The sequence below is a fragment of the Lepidochelys olivacea genome, assembly GCF_965140295.1.
Source record: "Lepidochelys olivacea isolate rLepOli2 genome assembly, chromosome: 6".
In the NCBI taxonomy this organism is placed as follows: domain Eukaryota; kingdom Metazoa; phylum Chordata; order Testudines; family Cheloniidae; genus Lepidochelys; species Lepidochelys olivacea.
In genome coordinates this window covers 17839552-17861468 of record NC_140416.1, presented here as the reverse complement: position 1 = coordinate 17861468, position 21917 = coordinate 17839552, and the positions used below count along the sequence as shown (strand labels likewise).

At 43.7% G+C, this 21917-nt stretch overlaps 1 protein-coding gene across 4 annotated transcripts in view; it reads right to left on the bottom strand.

Moving 5' to 3' along the window:
• RASSF7 (Ras association domain family member 7) overlaps window positions 1–21917 on the bottom strand; it is a 123509-nt gene that overhangs the window by 66024 nt on the left and 35568 nt on the right. The window contains exon 1 of one of the 4 annotated variants that reach the window (XM_084632542.1): window positions 8358–8659. The exons of the other annotated variants lie outside the window; for them this stretch is intronic. The gene's annotated coding sequence lies outside the window, so the exon portion shown is untranslated. Of the gene's footprint in view, window positions 1–8357; window positions 8660–21917 lie in introns of those variants that run through there. 4 annotated transcript variants of the gene reach the window in all.

The following is a 21917-nucleotide window of genomic DNA, read 5'->3' as shown; positions in this document are numbered from 1 at the left end:
CCCCCCCAGCCTCAGCCTGTCCCCAGCAGCTGGGCTCGCTTAGCCATTTTGCTGACTGGGGGCTCCCCCGCCAAACCCAGGACTCCCCTGCCCCACTTCCCCCAAACTTGGGGTTCCCCCATCCCACCCACCCCAATTCCCCTTACAACGTTGCTTTGTACAGCAAGTGTAAGAACATCAACTTGTCTTAGGAAGAAGGCAAGTCTGGTAAAATATAAGCCTACACTGCAAGGCCAGGACTTGGGAAAACTATTTTCCAGTCCATGGTCTAGACTGGGATTAGGAAGTTTGGGGAAGAGACTCTTTCCATGCATGTAACTCATGGTGACACATTAACTTAACTTCCACTCAACACAAGATAGAGAATATTTCTGGCTGGCTGTTGCTTTAACCATTACCACCTTGCACAGGTTACCCTGATCCAACCATGTTCTTCTGAACCCTTTTTTTAAGTTAACCTAGCTGTAAGATACTGAATGAAGCAAATGTATCTTTTGTAAGATTACTGTCTCTAACTTCTCCCCCTTCCCCCGCAATTTCTCAGTGATCTAACAGTGACTAAATCAGAATGAACACTAAAACAGACACACGCAAACACACACTCCCCAGCATATAAATGCATAGCTGCTCTCAGGAAGGCAAGACTCACAAGGCATGCCTGTGTATTACACATGGTGCATATCAAGCCCGATCTGTTCAATTATTATTTCAAGGAAACTCAATCACCCATCTATCTCCAGTTATTGTAGGCTGTGCCTACTTAAGTATCTGAAACGTGTCACAGGCTTGGAACTTGTACATCATTACCACGTGACTCAGGTGTTGTAGCATGAAGAAGCCAAGTTCAGAGCCAGATACTAGGCAGTGGGGTGATTGTCATCATCCTAGCAAAGCTAACATTAAGTAATGTGAGAGGCTATTATGTCACCATGAGCAGGTGCCTTTCCCAGCTTGTTCTAAAGAGAAGTCTACACACTGCCTAGGGTCAAACACTCACCCCTCACCACCTTCTTGAGTGTTTGACCTCATGGTGTCAATTATTTTAAACAAAGCTCAGCTCCAGACTTCTCTCCAAGCTTGGTTGCACCTATTTTGGGTGCCTAGTCTGAGGTTCTTGAAAGGGACCTGATTTTCAGCACTTTCTGAAATCCAGGTCCTTTTAGGGGGGAACCTAAAATTTGAGGCACCCAAAAACCACTAGTCGTTTAAGAATCTTGAGTTAGTTTTTCCTCTCCCTCAAAAAGCCATTGCCACCTCCCTTCTACCAAGATGTGGGAGTGAGCCACCTACCTCAGTGACTCAGCAGAACCCAGCACAATCAATACCTGCTAAGAGGGTGGGGTGTTTCAAGCAAACAGGGTCAGCCTGCTACAATCACCCATTGTGGAACTAACTACTCCCAAGAACATCTGGAACCAGGGCCAACAGGTCCCTGTAGGGCTAATCTGCACACACAAGTTTCAGGAAACCAGTAGAGACCCTTGTGTAGACACTGTTAAAAGGGTTTAGCTGCATCTGTAAGGTGATCCTGTCTACATACAAGCTTGCAGCGTATGGACACACTTGTATTGGCTTAGTTTGCCCTCATGATTTATAGAAGCAAGTTCAAGCAATATAAGCCAAGTTTAAACACAGATAGGAGGGTTCACAAAGTTGCATGCTTTTTAAAAAAAAAACAACCCAAAAAACCAAAAGATAATTATACAGGTACAGCCCCTAGCGTGCCCGCAGTTCTACCAGTACATAATAGATGGTTTACATCATTAAAGCCTATTTTGTTTTCTGAACCAGCATAAGATATCCTTGTATAAATACTTTTATACTGGTAGAATTGCCTCTATGCTAGGGAAGGATTTCTACTAACTATGCTGCTATAGTTATGTTGCAAAACTTCCTAGTGTACACAAGCCCAGAGGCAATGGGGAAAATCAGAACAACAATGCAGAATAAAAATACCAAGAACAGCAGAAAAATGGAACTTAACGCTAAAAAGTGAACTCAGTCTGCTATCTGGTCATCTAAGGCCTTTGCAGGTCACATCTGAGACTCTGAAGTTCATTGTGCTAAACCAAAAGGAGGCAGAACAGCATAATAACCGAAAGAGCACTGGGCACTGCATCCTCAGATCATTCAATCAAATACTGTGCTGGATCCATTGTGCCAGGTAGCCAGAGCCAATTGCCAGAAGATTTGGACACAACCAGCAAGTTCTGCAGTAGATTTTTCATATTGTAAGTTTTTTTACCCAAGCCATCTGCAGATATTTAGGAACAGATACATTTCTTAGGACTCAGGAGGAGCTGTGGGTTGCTGTTTGCCTGGAGAACTGGATTTAAATCTTCAGTCTGCACATACATGAACATTGTGTGTCCGTTCTGAACAACCACTCACTCCTCTTCCCCATGCACAAGACATACAAGGGAAGCACAGGGCAGGACTGAAGCGTATTTACAGTTGGTAAGGAAGCCTCAATTCTCTCAGCCATGTTAAGCATGGGCTCAAGGCATCCAATTAATAAGCAGGGCTAGTTTCACATAAATTTGTTATTAAGGAAGGAAAAAAGATTTTAGTAAAACCTACACTTACCAAAAAAAAAAAAGGCAGCTGAAAGGTCAACAAGATATCATGCTCAGAGATAAGATAGGGGTTATTTTAAAGACATCCCAGAGGAGCCCATGATATCTGTGACAGAGAGAGCAGCACTGCAAAGCACAGTGAAGGATTCCTGGAATTCCAGCAGGCAAAAGGTCTTCAAATAAGTGAAATCTGAGGCCTCCCACCATGTCTTACAAAATTGCCCTGCACACCCCTGCCCTCTGGGAGTCATGCCTTTTCATTAATGGGATGAGAAACACTGCTACATAACCAGGGCAAGTGGGTTTAAGAGAGAACCTTCTACCCTCCATACACTTCCAATAAAGCTTTCAAGATACATGCACACACAATTTCCATCCAGCCCCCATTTTCCTTGTACAAGTGACTGTGTGTAGCCTTCTTTAGGGACATCCCCGGTACCCCACTGAGGATTCCAAGTACAGTGACTTGAATTTTCCTGGAACAAGGAGGAAACATGAATGGAAGTGTGCACAACCCAGTGTTCCTCTGCTGACAGCTCAAGGTGTCAAGCCACTGCAAGTTATGACTGCACAAACAATTTTCTTCAGAGGTTACCACACTAGGACCACCAAAGTTCTCTTATCCCAGAGCTTACTGGCATCACAGAATCCTGTAGCATTTGTGCTAGGAGTCTGCTGTGTTATTGGAGGGAGTGGTGAAAGTTACATCTTCTCAGAGATGCCTCTTTGGATCATTTCCATGAACACATCAAAACCTTCAGTACATCCTTCCCCCTCCCCAACTGTATCCATGCAAACTCATTTCTGATAAGTCCTTCCCACCCTTTTGGGACACGCTGTCAATCACTCTCCTTCCCACCTCACTCCAAACAACACACTATAAGCTTGATTCTCAGAAGTGCCAGCACCCAAAATTCAAATGGCAGTTAAGGGAAGTGGAGTTCTCAGTGCCTCTGAGGATCAGCTGCTCTAGGCAGGTCTACATTTCATCCGCACCACTGTAGTGCTTTAATGAAGATGCTCTATGCCAAGAGAAGAGAGCTCTCCCGTCAGTATAGTTAATCCACCTCCGCGAGAGGTGGTACCTCTATCAGCAGGAGAAGCTCTTCTGGCCACAGAGTGCTGTCTATACCAGCGCTTAGATCAGTATAACTTTGTCACTTCGGAGAGTGGATCTTTCACCCCCCAAGCGACCTAGTAATAGTGATTTAATTCTGTACTGTAGAACTGCCCTGTCTCTAACACTATTGCAAGGACAATGAACCAGAGTTAAAACCAGCTCCCCCCGCTCCCCAAACTGACCAGAGCAAGGATACTGGTGGTTACTTCTAGCAGGTGATAACTGAGCTTGTTTATGCTGCCAAACACACTTACTTTGTTCCAATGAAGTGCTCAAGGCTAAGTGGCCTCCTCTATGTCCCTATAACAGTAACCTATCAAAGGGCAGCTCCTTCCCCCACCAGCCTACTGCTGTTTTTTGTAACTATAAGCAACAGTCACGAGGCAAGGGAAATTAAAAGGCAAGTTTATTCCTATTGAAACATGTTATGGACTAAGGATGAAAAAACATGATGAGCGTAATCATACTCTGCAGAAGGAAAGAATAAAAAATGATGCAAACACGGACACTGGCCAATTTCTATTAAACTTCGCCACCACTCAAGACTCTCTCAGGTCCCAAGAGCTCCTCCTAGGCAATGTGTACTTGAGAGATTTGGAGAAACCTCAAAGCTTACATCTTTCCTTGAACTGGCAGTAACAGGAAAAGGATCATACAGAAGACACCAGCCTTTTTCTAGGGCTACTCCGGCCATGCCAGCTTCAGTTCATCCACCCACCCCGCCGAACATGCCTTCCACCAGCCAGCAAGCCCACCCTCTGCTCAACTCAGGGTGGTCCCCACAACAGCCCAGCCTGGCACCCAGCTCAAACAGGGAAATTTTTCATCTCTGTTACTGTAGAGACGGAGATGCTGTACGGAGATCATTCCAGCACCCAGCTGGAACCCTCCTACATCAGAACTGACTCCACTCTGGTGCTCCAACTAAAGCCTCCAAGACAGACAAAAATACAGTGCTTCCACTTGAACTCATGTGCAGTGTTTAAGGGATTTATTATTTATAACAGAATATCACTCAAGATGACACAGACAAACCTAAAATGATTTTTTATTCATCCCACATGCCTTTGCTGCTCCAATTCAAGTCCAGCTGCACTGGGGGGGGGGGGGGGGGGGAAGAGCCTAAGCTGACTCATAACATTAAACAGCACAAGGACAAGCACAAAGTAGCTTTTAGAGTAGCAGCCGTGTTAGTCTGTAACCGCAAAAAGAAAAGGAGGACTTGTGGCACCTTAGAGACTAACCAATTTATTTGAGCATGAGCTTTCGTGAGCTACAGCTCACTTCATCGGATGCATTTTTGAGAGTAGCTTTTGCCACTGCTGTGCAGATGGTAAATGGGCTTAGAACCCTGCCAATGCCAGGAGGGTCATGGCTAGGACAGTTTGCACAGCTCACCAAGTCATTTTATCCTGAGCTGTCATTAAGAGATTTCAATTTTTATGGGAGCTGCATTACTGCGCCTGAAGCTGACAAACAAATCACGGGATCTCAGGATTTGGATCGTGACTTCCCTCCCCCACCCCTTTTTTTTTTTTATAATACCCGTGAAGCTGGCCTCGCTAAGAGGTTATTTCACTTCAAAGGAAAAAATAATGGCATTTGCGCATTTATACTCTGCCCACTTGAATTTTCAAATAAAATGAAAACCTACCATTTCTCTGGAGGGACTGACTGCTCCCAATTTATTTCTCAAGTGCCCAAGGCTAATCCCAGCAGGTACTACCTATTTCTTATTTTCAGGGAAGTGCAATGCAGCAGGGACACAGAAACTAACTCACCTACTTCACATTCCTAAATTAAATTACAATGCAAGCTTTTTGGAGAGGACAGTGTTTTACTGCATGTTTGTACAGCACCTAGCACATCCTTATTGTTGCCACTGGGCACTACCACAGAATATTACACCTCCTTATCTACCAGTAAAGATTTATGATCAGTTTGAGTTTGTTTATTCATTTAAGATGAAAGACTGAAGGAAACATATAAAGATATTAATTTCATAAAGCAAAAGTATTTCTACTAGGATCGACACACATTAGTGACTATTATTAGGACCCTGCAAAGACTTACGGGCTTAGCTTTACAGAATTACTCAAGGTAGTACAGTTAAACACAGATGTAACTGTTTTCCAGGATCAGGGTTTGTGTGTTATGATAGTAATTAACCCCATTATTCTACCTGCTGTACATAGTAAAAGACTGTCCCTGCCCCAAAGAATTTACAATCTAAATAGATCAGCCAGACAAAAAGAATGGAGAAAAGCAACATTATTATTCTGATTTTACATACGGTGGATCTGAGGCATAGACAGATTAAGCGTCTTGCTCAATGTCATACAGGGCATCTGTGGCAGAGCCAGCAATTAACCCAGATCTGCTGATTCCCATCTAGTACCGTAACCATTTTCTTCCTCCCCAAAAGCTTTTATAAGTGCCTAGTAGACCAACCACGTTAATACTCACTTCTGGACACCTGACATGTCAGGTCTTCATCTTAAGCATAAATTATACCCATTAAATTAGCAATGGAAAGGCTTTAAAAAACACCCGCAATTATATCATAAACCACACCAAAATATGAACTTTTTCAAAACTGGGACAGAGCTACTGAAACATATGTTATTGTTCAGACTAAGATCAGACAGTGTGATCATGGGTGTGGATAAAGGGTCTGGAGAGCCCATAGTCAGATGGATGATGAACAAAGCTTTTACATTTCTATAGCACCTTTCATCTGGGAAAATCAGGAGCACTTTACAAATGTTAATTAGAATCTAACTAGCAACCTGGGAAATAGCTCAGTATTATGCCCATTTGACGAAGACTGAGGCAAAGAAGGTAGGACTATGGAAGTTCTTGTTCATATAAGTGACTTAAAAGTCTAAGCTCTTGTTATCAGGGATATCTTGTGGCACATTTACAGGGCAAGGGCATTGGTTTCTATATTAAAATAATAATATTTGCAATTTTATTTTCTAGTCCATTTCTTCTGCAGTCTGACATTTTTTGCTTTTATTTTTTTACTGCAACTGCATGCTAAACAGAAGTTCTCATTGAGTTGTCCACACTGACACCCTGGTTCTTCTCCTGAGGGGTTACAATTAATTTAGAATACAAGGTGCAGGAGTAGTTCAGATTAGTCCTTCCACTGTGCTTTACTTTGTATTTGCCCACCTATGTCAAAGGATTTGTCAACAGTCATAGAGCCAGTCAGTGTCAGAACTGGGAACAGAACCCAGGGGACTGCCTGGGACAATAAGGAGTAGAATAGAAGGGAATCAGGACAAGCCCCATAGCAGCAGCAAGGAAGACAGACTTGTAGAACAGGTACAATGGCATGCTGTAGTGTGTCTTAATGGAAAGAACCATTAAAGAAGGTAAATGGATACAGCTTCAGGGGGCCATTTCACCTCTCACTGCAGATTTTACAGTACCTGTATTAGGCTGCACTGGTCTCACCTTCTCCCCAATATTTCTGCTATTACTGCTCTGTCTGGCATTGGAGTGAAATAGTTGTGGAAGGAAAAGAGATCTGTTGTTCACCAAAAACCACAACAGGTCCACTTAAGACACATAAGAAGTGTTTAAACCCTCCATGCAGAAGTTATGCCATAAAACGGTATTGGTTTTAACTTAACAACTAGCTGTGAGACAACTGAAAATCCTGTTGCCCAAGAGAGGGTAAATACAATTACCTACACAACAAAAGCTAAACCTGCGGCAACCGGTGCCACCTGTACCCATTCCGGGGTGGCACAAAATCTCCTGAATGTCAGAGATAGTGACAATTGGCTGTCTCGGGGCACAGAGCCGGCACATACAATGGAATTATTCATTTGTTAGGTCTGCCAATGGTACAATCTTCTATTCACGCACCAACCCTGAGTGACTGGCGGGGGGGGGGGGGGGAGGGAATACAGCTGGCTAGACAGCAAGTAAAAGGTTAAATACATGTGAGCCAAACACAAGGTGTAGCATGCATGTCTCTGAGCCGCAGCTGATTATGCCACATGCAAATCGCTTCAGACAGACAATCCACTGCATTAAATGTAGGTGGGTGGTTGTTGTTGATGTCTTAATTCCCACCCTGGGCTTTAATTTCAACAGATTGTATTTAAAAGCTCTTCCTAGGCTAGGCTAAGAACTTTTTAGTACTTATAGAAGAATAAATGAATTTCCTCCTCCACCACCCCACCCCCAAGCCGTGTCCCTCTCTCCTCTGCCTTAAGAAGAATAAACCAGAAACTCCAGATAATCTGATTTCACAGCAGGCTGCACTTCCATCTAAAAACAGCCCAGGAGATGAAAGGGGACTTAGACCTCAAAGAGTGGCATGTGGGGAGCGGAATGAGCCGCACACAAGAAGGCAGGCCAGGTGAAAAGCCCACAGAGAAATTTTTTTAAAAAAAAATACATAAAGTATTTTAAAGAAAGAGCTAAAGGAGGTTTCCTCCGGGGAGGAGAAAATAATGGAGCAGGTTGCCAGGGGGCCACAGGAGAAAGCAAGAGGGACAGTCATTGCACTAAGAGGCCGGGGGCAAAGGAAGGACGCTGGGTGGATGTGGGCTGCGCCCTGGGGGGAGGGGGGGGGAGACAGGACAGGACAGCAGGGAGGCGAGCGGGGGCACCGATCGCCGAGCAGCAGCAGCTGCACCTACCTGGCTGAATTTCCTCTCCCAGAAGCCGGGACAGACGCAGCAAAGCAATTCCTCTTGGCAGAGCACCTCACCCAGCCCGCAGGAGCAGCGCCTCCTCCCCGCGCACACACACAGAGCTCAGGCGGCGGCTGCTCTCCGCTCCCCTTTGCAAACTTGTTTGCTGGGAGCTCGGGCCCGATCCTCTTCCGGCGCCTCCAAGGCGCGGTGGCGGGGGGCAGCGGCGATCGCCCGAGCTCAGGCGGCGGCGGCGTCTCCAGCCGCAACTCCTCGCTGCGAAGGTCTGAGCAACCTGCAGCCTCCCTCTGCACGGCGCGGCCCCGCCCCCCGGCCCGGCCCGGCCCCGCCCCCTGCCCTGCCAGGGCTCGCAGGTGTGGGCAGGGATCTGTGTAAAGCCAGAGGCTTATGCTGCTGGCCCAGGCTCCTCAGCCAGCCCCTCAGCTGAGCACCCCCCCCACTCGTTGGGTCGGGGGGAGGGGGTCAAATTCCTACCCCACTCCAATTTTGGCCACATGCCCCTATCTTTAAAAGCCCCCTCCCACTCCCCCAAAAGGCCACAGATCCAAGCCCTGGGGTCTTCCAAATCCAGATCCTGTTCCTTATCCTGTGGCTTAGTCCCCTCACTAAAAAAAAGCCTGGGATTTTAAGGTCCCCTCCTGCACTTTTCAAATGTCTTACTTTTCTACACTCAAATCCGGGGGGGGCTGATCTGCATTCCCTTCAAGTCAAGGGGTGGCCTTCCATTGAGAAAGTCTCTTTCCCACCATTATCATTGTCACCCATGGCAAAATTTGCAGATGATGCAAAATTACTCAAAATAGCTAAATCCAAAACAAATTGCCAAGCGTTGCAAAGGGATCTCACAAAACTGGGTGGCTGAGCAACAAAATGGCAGATGGAATTCAATGCTCGTAAGTGCATGTTGGAAAACATAATCCTAACTATACATACAAAATCATGGGGGTCTAAATCAACTGTTACCACTCAAGAAATAGATCTTGGAGGCACTGTGTGGACAGTTCTCTGCAAACATCAGCTACAATTGCAGTGGCAGTCAAAAACCTCACAAGGTTAGGGACCATTAGAAAAAGGATATATAATAAACAGTGTATCATGATGCCTCTATAATAATCCATGGGACAGCCACATATGAATACTGAGTGCTGTTCTGGTTGTCCCATCTTGAATTGAATACAGAGAAGGGCAGCAAAAATTATTAGGGGGATGGAGCATCTCCCATATGAGGAGAGATTTCCAAGTTGAAAATTCCCGATCTTTTAAAAGAGATGACTAAGGGGAGAGATGATAAAGGTCTTAAAAAATATGAATGGTGTGGAGAAAAAGCATTATTTACTCCTTCTCATAACACAAGAACCATGGGTCACACAATAAAATGAATAGGCAGCAGGTTTAAAACAAAGATAAGGAAGTATTTCTTCACATAATATGCAGAGTCAACCTGTAAAACTTGTTGCCAGGGGATATTGTGAAGGCCAAAAGTATAGCTGGGTTCAAAAAAGAACTAGATAAGTTCACGGAGGACTGACCCAACAATGGCTATTAGACAAAATGGTCAGGGACGCAACCCCATGCTCTGGGTGTCCCTAGCCTGTGACTGCTGGGCTAGATAGGTGGACCACTGGTCTGACCCACTGTGGCCATTCATATGTTCTTATCAGAAATTCTGACCTGTCCCCTCCTCTCTGCCCACTTCCTTCTCTCCACAACTCTATCCCCCTCCTCTGAATTTTGCTTCTATTCTTTTGTTATCTTAATAATTTTTCTTTATAAACAAACTGTAAATTGTGTAATACAAATAACTGATTCATATCAAACTGGTCAAAATGATCTGGACAAACTGGAGAAACAGTGTGAAGTAAATAGGATGAAATTCAATAAGGACAAATACAAAGTCCTCCACTTAGGAAGGAACAATCCATTGCATACAGACAAAATGGGAAATGACTACCTAGGAAAGAGTACTGTGGAGAGGGATCTGGGGGGCATAGTGGACCACAAGCTAAATATGAGTCAATAGTGTAACTGTTGCTAAAAAAAGCAAAGATCCTTCTGGGATGTATGAGCAGGAGTGTTGTAAGCAAGACATGAGAAGTAATTCTTCCACTCTACTCCACGCTGATTAGGCCTCAACAGTAGTAGTATGTCCAGTTCTGGGTGCCACATTTCAGGAAAGATGTGGGCAAATTGGAGAAAGTCCAGAAAAGAGCAACAAAAATTATTAAAGGTCTAGAAAACATGACCTCCAAGGGAAGATTGAAAAAATTGGGTTTGTTTAGTCTGGAGAAGAGAAGACTGAGAGGGGACATCATAAAAGTTTTGAAGTACATAAAAGCTTGTTACAAGGAGGATGGAGAAAAATTGTTCTCCTTAAACTCTGAGGATAGGACAAGAAGCAATGGGTTTAAATTGCAGCAAGAGCTGTCTAGGTTGGACATTAGGAAAAACTTCCTGTCCTGGAATAAATTTAGGGAGGTTGTGGAATCTCCATCATTGGAGATTTTTAAGAGCAGGCTAGACAAGGATGTCAAGGATGGTCTAAATCAGGGGTTGGTAACCTTTCAGAAGTAGTGTGCCAACTCTTCATTTATTCGCTCTAATTTAAGGTTTCGTGTGCCAGTAATACATTTTAATGTTTTTAGAAGGTCTCTTTCTATAAGTCTAGAATATATAACTAAACTATTTTTGTATGTAAAGTAAATAAGGTTTTTAAAATGTTTAAGAATGCAGAGCCCCCCGGATCGGTGGCCAGGACCTGGGCAGTGTGAGTGCCTCTGCAAATCAGCTTGCTTACCCCTGGTCTAAATAATACTTAGCCCTGCCGTGAGTGCAGGGAACTGGACTAGATGACCTCTCGAGGTCCCTTCAAGTCCTACACTAATATGATTTTTACCATTCATATTATATATGTACTGAAATGTTTAATGTATAGCTAAGGTTAGCTAGCACATGGCTAATACATTATGAGAAGTTTATATACCATTTATAATGTTTGTTTTTCTGTGTATTTTAAAGTTTAATAAAAAGTTAATAGAAAAAATACTGACCTGTCATGGAAAGCGTTATTTATCCTACATATCTTAAATCACCTCCTGTTATTTGTTCATTGTAGGGCCTTTGTTCCACCTCATCTCCCACCTCAGGGGATGGGGGGAGGGTTGAGAAGAGCTATGTGGAACCATAAAGAAATCCCAAACCAGCCCACATTCCCCTACTTCTGGGTTTCACTCCAAAACTGAAAATTCAGACTATGTTTGTGAACCACAGCAAACCTGGGCCATTTTACGGTTTCCAAGTACAAAATGACCATTCCAGTTTCCTGTCGTAGACAAAGCAGTTTGCCGTTGCACTACCAACTGCATTGTGAAGGCTTAAGAGAGCTCCATGTAAGCTCAAAAGCTTGTCTCTCTCACCAAAAGAAGTTGGTCCAATAAAAGATATTACCTCACCCACCTTGTCTCTCTAATATTCTGGGACTGACAAGGCTACAACACTGCTTAAAACTTCCTCAGCTTCCAGGGCTGTAAAGCTAGCACCTTTTATGAGCACACCACATTTCAATTTAAAAAACAAATCCCTTTCTAGTCGAAGTTAACTGGCACACCAGCTTCTCCGTTAAAACAATACATAAAGAGCAATGTGAATACAATGCTGTTGTTCATTACAAAGTGCTGAAGGTTTATTTCACTTTTCAAAGTTAGTGTTATAGACCAGTTGTTTTAGAATTAAAACCCAGCACCCACTTGCAGCTAAGCATTATAGTTAAGTACAGAAATCAATTATGAGGCCACCTTCTTCTCCTCCAATGCTAAATCTATGCAGAGTTAGTATCAAGGGCCCAGTCCTGCAGTGTAACCATAAATCTCCTCGGTTAGCATTTCAAAGTCAATAAATATTCTCTGATGTTTTACTCCTGGTGAATCTTCCTCTGCTTTCTATGTCACAGTATTGCTGGCCATCCACTTTCATTGACTAATAATAGTAACTTTTTAAAAGCCTAAAGAAATCCCAAGGTTCAGATCCTTCAAGGCCATAAAAGGTTAATGGTTCTTTAAACAAAGCAGCTCTAGGACAATGGCTGAGATAATACACACACAGAGAACTCAAGCTCAGGGCCTCATTGGCAACCAGGTGACAACAGTAATTGAAGCTGATATGACCACACAAGGGGGGAGTGCTCTGCTGTAATCCAAGCTGCACCTGTAAGAAAACAACCTGTTACACCATTTGAGCTGCTGCCAGCTAATCAGCTGGTACTTTCACCAAGTGCACCTGGAGTCCTTATGGGTCCAGTGCTGCTTACTTTTAAGTCAGTTGGAAGACTTCCAATATGAGCACAGGAATTGCCGTACAGGATTTGAATGACTCTATCTAGACAAGTATTCTGTCTCTGCCAGTGGCCTGTACCAGCTGCTTCAGAGGAAAGTGTAAGAAACCCTCCAGTAGGTGGTTATAGCATAATCTGTCTTCAAACAAAGTTTTCTCCTAAACTCCATAGTTGAGGGGCTGGCTTGTGCCCATAAACTGACTGATTTATATCCCTCCCAAACTCTCTTTTTCAGCCTTGCTACTACAACTCTGGATGTTCTTTTTATCCATAAAAATATCCAGTCCTTTTTGAAATCCTGTTACACTCTTGGGAGCAATGAGATCTTGTGACAATGAGTTCCACAGGCTATTTGCGTGGACAAAGCATTTCTTTGTCGATTTTAAAATTGCATTGACTTCAGTAGTGCAGAACCAGGCCATATATTTTTATTCAACTTCTTCCTTCATCCTCCCCTCTCTGTATCAAAGCAGTTTGTACTCAAAGATTGCAGGACTGGGCCCATGATCAGCTGAGAATTATCTCAATGTGAGAGTGAGCTAGTTTTAGATTGTTCAGACTCCACATGGCTCACGTAGGCATATGGGAAAGTTTTCTATCAGCACTGCTCAGAGAAGCAGCTCAAATGTTCCACAAACCAGGGTTACAAAACATCAGTCTGATCATATCACAGCGGCTTATAAGATTCCAGATTCCTTAATTACAGGCTTTAGTCTGTGAATTTTAAGGGAAATCCCTACAGCATGTTGATTTGGATTATTACTGAGTAAAAAAGCCAACAGGGAGTTACTATCAAGCACAGCAAGATAAACTTGCTTCATAAAAATAATTAAAAGCCTGTGTTTTTCCAACGATAGGGCTGTGCCATAAAACTGTCGCCTTTCTTCGCAGAGATCTACATGGGGTTTGAGAAAATAATCTCTGTTTAGAGAGGAACTGCCTGGAATGAAATGTGCCTACTTGATGTTTTCTAAACTCCAATCATCTGCCAAAGCCGTTAAGGATTAGAGCTTTAAAAGATCTGAGACCTGACTAAAGGACTGTGGGGCAGGCCCTTCATTTTAGGTATTTTGCAGTCTACCCACTACAAACTTAACAAACATGATACAAGGAGAAAAGGAGGTTTGGGAACATACAGGTGCCTCCCAGCATGGTGAAGGGCTATAGTAGTGGTGAAGGACTATAGTAGAAGGTCCCTGGTGCTGTGGATGTTATAGTTTCTCCTCACCATTTTCTCACTCAGAAGACCCATTTCTTCCATGAGGCCCACAACATAAATATCAGTATCTACATAGAATATCTACCTACAATCTAAATATCTTCTCTGTGGGCCAGATTCTGAACCGCTTACTCCTGGGGATTCATACCTGATTCCACAAATCAATGAAGCTACTTGAGGGTAAGGTACTACTCAATGGGTGCAAGTGTATCAGACTCTGATCCTCTATGTATCTGTTAGGCCCTGATCCTGCCAAGGCTCATGTGCACATGCTTAGTATTAAGCATCTGAATCATCTCATCAAAGTCAGTGGGTTTGATGAGATTACTGTCACATGTTTAACATGAAGCATGACTAAGTCTTTGCAGCTTTGGGATCCAAGATTGTTAACTCTCCAGGAAAGGTACAGTGCCAAATTCATTATCTGATTTTAGCAAACAACAGATTACAAAAAATAATCCAAAACTCATCTCCCCCCGCCCCGCACCAGAGATACTTTGCATTTGATTCGCCACTAAATTACTTTATTTTGGTACAACTGCAATGGAATAACACCAGTATGACATTAGAGAAATGCAGGGATGGACCAGGCCCTTTGTTACTAAACAGCATGGGCTGGATTCTCTATTGTGGGCCAACAATTTGCTGCTGGGGAAGCGTCAGAGCTAATTGCCAGCACTCTGATTCTGCGCCACCAGTGCCAGCATTTGTTAAAGCAGCGAGCGGAGGACCAGCATAGCATTATGAAGCATCTCTGACACATCCTTCCCCTTCCCCATCCCTTGCTGGACAGTGGGGGGCAGCTACCTCAGGAGCTTTACAGCAGCAGGGGGAATTCCACAAGGGAAATTCTCCACTGGCTATTTACAACTGACAGAGGTTCCATCTGTGATACCTGAGAAGTGCAAAGGGCGTGGAGTTCAACAGATAATCTGGGGTTGTGTGTCATTAACTGGAACATGTACACTTTCTATGTGTTTTTCTATTCCCCGAAAGGTTTTTGTGGTGTGTTTCTATTTTGAGATTACTGGCGAAAGGATAGTATTCACGCTGGATCCTAGTTATTGTGGCGGTTGTTCTGTGACGGGTTACAGGACTGTTGGGCGGCATTACATTATTATACTTACATATGTATTACTTTATACTTGGCTAGAATACTTTGTATCCTGTTGGGTGAGCTGTGTCAGACTTACAGTGTCCCTTGGGGTTTGTAAGTGATGCAATAGGTTAGTATATTCCTGTCACCCAGCAGCTTTAAGTGATTTTTTAAATTAATTTTGTTGTTGTTTTGGATTACTATTTATTATTATTCATTATTTGTTAAGAGCAGATAACGCATCTGTCACAGTATAAAACAGTCCACTGCCCTGGAGAGTTTACAATCTAGAAGAAACAGAAGTGTATCCGCCTCGTCCGCCTCCCCCCACACACAAAAAAGACTATTCTGATAAGATTTATATCTTGGTTTTTGTTTGGACTCACTTGGACGATTTTGATCAGAACCAAACTAAATGGTCTGAGGTATGGTAGACTTCTTCAATTTAAAAAAACAAAAACAAAAAAAAACAAGAACCAAAAGAGATCTAAAATCTAAAGGAGGTCAGTGTGATACCTTATAGGATCCATAAAATAAAAACATACCAGTTTCAGGATCAAAATGGTCCTTTAGTCCCCAATCCTATGAACATTTATGCACATGAGTACCTCTACGCATATGAGCGATTCCACTGAACTTGGAAGCTGATGTGTTATTGAGACTATCCACTGAGATGGGTTTCAAATGTTAACTGTATTTACCACTGTCTTTATGCTCAACAACTATTTTGGAGAGACAAGGTGGGTGAGGTCATATCTTTAATTGGACCAACTTCTGTTGGTGAGACAAGCTTCTGAGATACGCAGGCCTGGGAAAGGTACTCAGGGCTTGTCTTCATGTACAGTGCTACCGTGGTGCAGCTGCACTGGTGTAACTGGTGAAACTCTCCCCTTGACACAGCGCTGTCTGCCCAGGGGGCAAGGTTGGCATAACTGCATCAGCATAGGGGATGTGAATCTTTCACACCCCTGAGCTACGTAGTTATACCAACAGAGGTCTGTAGACATGGCCAGACTATATCTCCCATAATGCACCATGGCTAGGGACTCCCATGATGGACTGCCTCCCTTCTCCAACTGTGGAGACCACAGTACATCATGGGAGATGTAGTCCAACAATGCGGGATCCCTGTCTATAAAGGAGAATGGGAGCTGGAGGCACCCGAACTGCAGTCTCCATGAGTCACCACACCAGCATTTCCAAAGGAAATATTTTGGAAAATGAATTTCTGCCAAAATTGAAGTTTTCCATGGGGAAAAAAACCACTTCTCACCCAACTCTACAATTAAGCACTGTGGGTCTGATTTTCAGGATGTGCTAAGCAGCTTCAGCACCCTCTGATCGCAAGTGGTGCAGTGTATGCTCAGTACTTGTGAAAAATCAGGCTCTCTGCAGTGCCCGAAGTTTATCACTAAATGTGTCTATTGCCTCTTGACCAACCAACCAGTGCAGCCTGGTGAAGGAGCTGGAGCTTATATTTCAGTTTTGAGTAGGGTGCCCTGTTTATATAATGCACACTGCACTATACGTTCCTTGTTTCCTCTTATAGAGGATTTTTCCTTACCTTGGGAGTATACCTCTTGACCTGCTGATGCTCCTGGAGTTTCTGAGTCACAGTTCTTTCCTGACTCAGCAGCTATATTTCATGTACTGCAGAGAAATTACACAGCACACTGGCTGCCTGGCTCAGCACATGAAAGGGCACGTTCTCAAGAGGAGGTTTTCCCGCCCTAGAAAAGATAGGAAATACCAGAATCCAAGTGTTCCCAAAGAAGCATTTGCATCAACAGACAAAAAGAATCACTTTCTCAGCCTAAGAGGTCATGTGCTATGTTGGGGTGAAATTTTTCCATGAAGAGAAGCCCACCTAAGAGCTGTAACCTGACACCAGAAGTGAGGACGAGCGACCTTGGGTCTTGCAATAAATAAACCATACCATGTTAAGTGTGTGACAGGCTGCCTTAAAGGCAGACAAGTGCAATCTGGGAAGTATAACCCAGGTAACCACAATGTTACACAGCTGCTCAGTACCCTTGAGGACTGATCCGTTTTGTTTCACTGTGGGCCATGCTGTGAATCCATGGTTAATGTCTTTATTTATAGGCTTTTCGGAGTCATTTGAGCACCACAGTATCTGAGGAATTGGCGCCTGACCTACTGAAGTCTCACTGTAAGCTCTGCCCAGTTTAAAAGTTTCAGTTCTGCTGACTTTGCTGGCGATCAGGGCCCTGATTGGCATCACTGGACAAGAAGTGGCAGGAATAACACACGCTGTTTTGTTTTTCAGAAAGTACTTTCTGATTGATAGATAACACATCGTGCAGAATATTTCAGTAGTGCCATCATTCAATATCGGTAGCGCTCATCGCCTACTGAGAGCCAGACTCACATTCACTGTGAAGGTGGAGAAAAAGGTGCTGTGTATGGTGAACAGAAGGCACCAACTGGTAGCTTTCAACGAGGCAATCCTGAAGGAAAACATTTCTAGGGAAGATTGGAGCCTCCTGGACGACTGCGATGACGATTATGAGAACTTCAGTAAGAGACTGAAATGTTGTGTGAACTCAGCTGAGAGTGAAAGACCAAGAAGAGCTAGCGGAAGAATCTTGGAGAATACAAAGACTTTACTGGAGAAGAGGAGGAAAATGAAAAGAAATGGCAGCGACAGGCTTGAGTACTCCCTTCTCTGCAAGCTCATACGAATGAAGTTGAAGGAAGACTTCAAGAAATTTCGAACTGAAAAGCTCCTAAAGGCTGCTGAAGATCGTAAAAGTCTCAAAAAATTCAAACAGGAACTGGCATTGTACAGGTCATCATTATCAGCTTTGGAGAACAGGGACAGAAAATCAGTAACTGATCGAACAGAGATGGAGACAATTTGCAGGGATTTCTACACCCAGCTGTTTGCATCCCGTATAGATGTCCCAATGCCATCACTTCAACAAATCAATGAACACATACTCCCGGTTCTCATCAGCGAAGTCCGTCACGCAGTCCATCAAATGAAAGAGGGGAAGGCTCCAGGTAAGGATGGTCTGACAGCAGAAGTACTTAAGGAGAGAGGTCAGAAAGTTTGGAAAGCTCTCGCCCAAAGGTTCAGCCAGAAGATACCATCCAGTTGGAAAGAGTCCAATACCATCTTGCTGCATAAGAAAGGCAATCGAGAAAATCTAAAGAACTAGCGCCCGATCTGCCTGCTTTCGCATATCTATAAGTTGTTCACTAAAATAATAACAAATCAACTGTCGCGAAACCTGGATGAACAGCAACCTAGAGAGCAGGCTGGCTTTCAAAGGAATTACAGCAGAATAGACCAGATCTTCACTCTAAACCAACTACTAGAGCGTTCAAGGGAATACAAGTGCCCTTTGTGCATTGCCTTCGTGAATTATGAGAAGGCGTTCGACAGCGTAGAGACTAACACTGTTTTTGAAGCTCTTTCAGAACAGGGCATCAGCGCGAAATATATCACATTACTAAAGGAAGCAAACTCTGGCTGCAGCACAGACATATTGCTGTTCGATACTCTCCTCCGAATCCCCATCGAGAAAGGTGCGAAACGAGGAGATACACTTTCACCAAAACTATTCACAGCCTGTCTTGAATTGGTTTTTCGACACACAAACTTGAAAGGTGGGATTAATATCAACGGCAAGCGGCTAAACCATCTCAGGTTTGCAGATGATATTGTGCTGATAGCCAAAAATACAGCCAAGCTTGAGAGAATGCTTAAACAACTGAACGCGAAAAGTAGTCAAGTCGGATTAAAAATGAACCGGTCAAAAACAAAATACATGAGATCAGATGTTCTGCCAAGAACCCAAATAACTCTTGGAGGAGAGCAGATCCAAGAGGTTGATAAATACTTTATTTGGGCCAGGAAGTCAATATGCGCCACGATCAGAAAGGCAAATTGTCACGCAGAAAAAAAGCTGGATGGTACGCATTCAATGACATCAAGGACATCCTCCAAGGAAAGATCAGCAAAACAACTTGTGCGAATCTTTTTAACTCGACCGTGCTTCCAGCAATGTTATATGGCAGCGAAACATGGTCGCTGACAAAGATTGAAGAACATCAACTGTTTGTCACACAGAGGGCGATGGAACGAATATTTTTGGGCATTTCGCTCCGCAATCACATCCCCAATGAAATAATTAGGCAGCAGTCTGGAGTGCGAGACGTTGTTGTTGAAAGCAGGCTCAGCAAAATGCGGTGGGTGGGACATGTGGCCCGACTCAGGGACAACAGATGGACCGCAGCTATATCCGAGTGGTATCTGCGAGAACAGAAACGGCCATGCCGTCGGCCTCCAAAAAGGTGGGATGACTTCCTAACAAGGAGATATGGACAAGCATGGTGAAGGATGGCCAGAGCGAGAGAAGATTGGAAGACGTGTTGTGATCGGCTCAGTCTCAACTGATGAAAGACCAACAGTCTAAGCAGTTTTGTTTTTCATTAGGACAGATGGGCTCTTACATTTTCCCAATTATTCCCCACACTGAAAGGCCATGCAGTGAGCTGACTCGTCTTTCTATATGAGGAGAACTGGATATGCCTTCTTCTGTAACACAACCCTGCTACCCCTGGGTTCTTTGTCAGCAGTGTCAGACACCTCCTACTGCTCCCAGTGGAGGCTGAGCATCCTGCTACCACACCGCGCACAGCCCGTGGCATGAAGGATTGACCACATGGCCCAAATTCTGATGCACCCACCACTCAGTTAGCGACCAGGTCAGAAACAGAGTGGCTTTTCTGTTTAAATCTGTACATTAATCAAACAAGCTCCTAGTCATCTGTAAAGTGCCGCTCTACTATAATTTTTCCCACATTGGTCTGAATTACTTTATTTCCACAGAGAAGCTACACCAGTTAGGGTGTCAATCGTGCAGTTTAAAAACCGGTGCTCTACAGATGTGCAGTAAAGGTCTTGTAATTTTGATCGACTTAACTGAGGATCCAGTGACCACAAAAAAGTCATATTTCTGCACAAGACAAAACCTGGTGCCACTGACGTCATTCTCATTATTATTAGCATTGCAGTATCACCTAGAGAGGCTCCAACCAAGATCAGGGCCCCATTGTACGAGGAGCTATATATTCACAAAGCAAGACAGTCCCTGCTCCAAAGAGTTTACAACCTAAATAGGCTAGACAGATGTTATCATCCCCACTTTACATACGAAGTACAGCGAGATTAAATGGCACGCTTAAGGTTATACAAGAAATCTGTGGCAGAGCCAGGAACTGAAACCTGAACTCCCAAGAACCACTCCAGTTCCTCAGCCATCCTTCCTAAGTCCTTAACAAAACTCCCATTGCCTTCAACGAAACAAGGATTTGGCTCCTTTCCTCCTTCGAACCAATTCGTTTCACCTGCCTTCCAATGCTAACCTCCTTCACCTTGCCCTGTAATTGGATAGAGAGGACTCACTGAGGACTTAGGCTTCATGGAATTGTTAGAACTTTTGGAAAGTTTGAAGTCTGGTGACATGTTTCATGTTTCTCAAAACCAGCTCTCCCCCTAAATGAAAACTGTTCTCCACTCCCCGAAGAGAAATTTAATTTAAAACCATTATGTTTTGTTTAACTAAGCAGCAGAGTGTGCTGTGAAAGATGCCACCTTGAAAGTAAGTGATCTTGTTTAAAAGTATTTCTTGCTCTGTTTCCAGGACAACCAGAGGAATGAAAAATAAAAGGTAATACAACATCAAAGCAGCTGGGAAGCTGTAATTTGTCAGAGCCAAACAGAGGTCAGGTCTCAGAGTCAAAGATTTTAAGACCAGAAGGGACCAGAATGATCAGCGAGTCTGATCTCCTGAACAACACAGACCAGAGAATTTCACCCTGTGACCCTTGTATTGAGCCCAATCACTTGTGTTTGGCAGAAGCCCATCTTCCAGAGAATCATCCAGTCTTGATATGAAGACTTCAACAGATGGAGAATTCACCACATCTCCAGGTCATTTGTTCCAATGGTCAATCACCTTCCCTATTAAAAACTTTGTGCATTATTTCTAACTTGAATTTGCCTGGCCTTAACTCCCAGCCTTTGGTTCTAGTTCTGCCTTTCTCCACCAGGTTATGTTCTTGTCTAAGGACAGAATTTCAAGATTCTAACGCTGTGTGAGTTCTCGCATCCCTTGGGGGTACTTCAGGGCAGCCTGAGCATTTCATGTGACTTGAATGTGAACGGAGGGAGCTCAGCAGCACCTTGCAGGATCAGATCTTTACAGTGTAAGAGACCTCCGATATTGAGACCCTGATCTTCTTATGTGTTTGTACAGCATCTTGTACCTATGCAGCTGTATCAATAATAACAACAGCTGACACTGCCATATGTAGCTGTCTTCCCCCTCCACTCCTATCATGTTGTTAATATTTATTGCATTACACCACTACCTGGAGCCCCAGCCAAGGATCATTGGCTCAATTGCACCAAGTGCTTTACAAACAGTCCCTGACACACAGAGCTCAAAATCAAGACCCAGTAGATAAATGAAACAGAGTAAAGGGAACTGGGGAAGAGGGAACAGTATGACCACATTTTTGTGTAATAAGTAGCACTCTGAGATTGCCACTGGTTTAATCATCTACTAATCCATTGCATCAGCTATTTACCTGAAATACCAGTTAGGGGACAGACCTGAGCGGCCAAATCCTAATCATATTGTGAATAAACACCTCAGAAATTTGGATCAGCTTTAGTTCATCCCATTACAAGGAAAGGAGACAGCAAATACTAATAATAATATTTAATAAAAAATTAGATCTAGGTTTCAGGACTTCCCACCTGCAAAGTTTGCAGGTGAGGGGGTTATTTGGATTTAGAGTTTTGATTCAGGCTCTTGTCTATCTTTATTAGAACTCCCCACTGATGTCCCAGGCCCACCACCAGCAGTG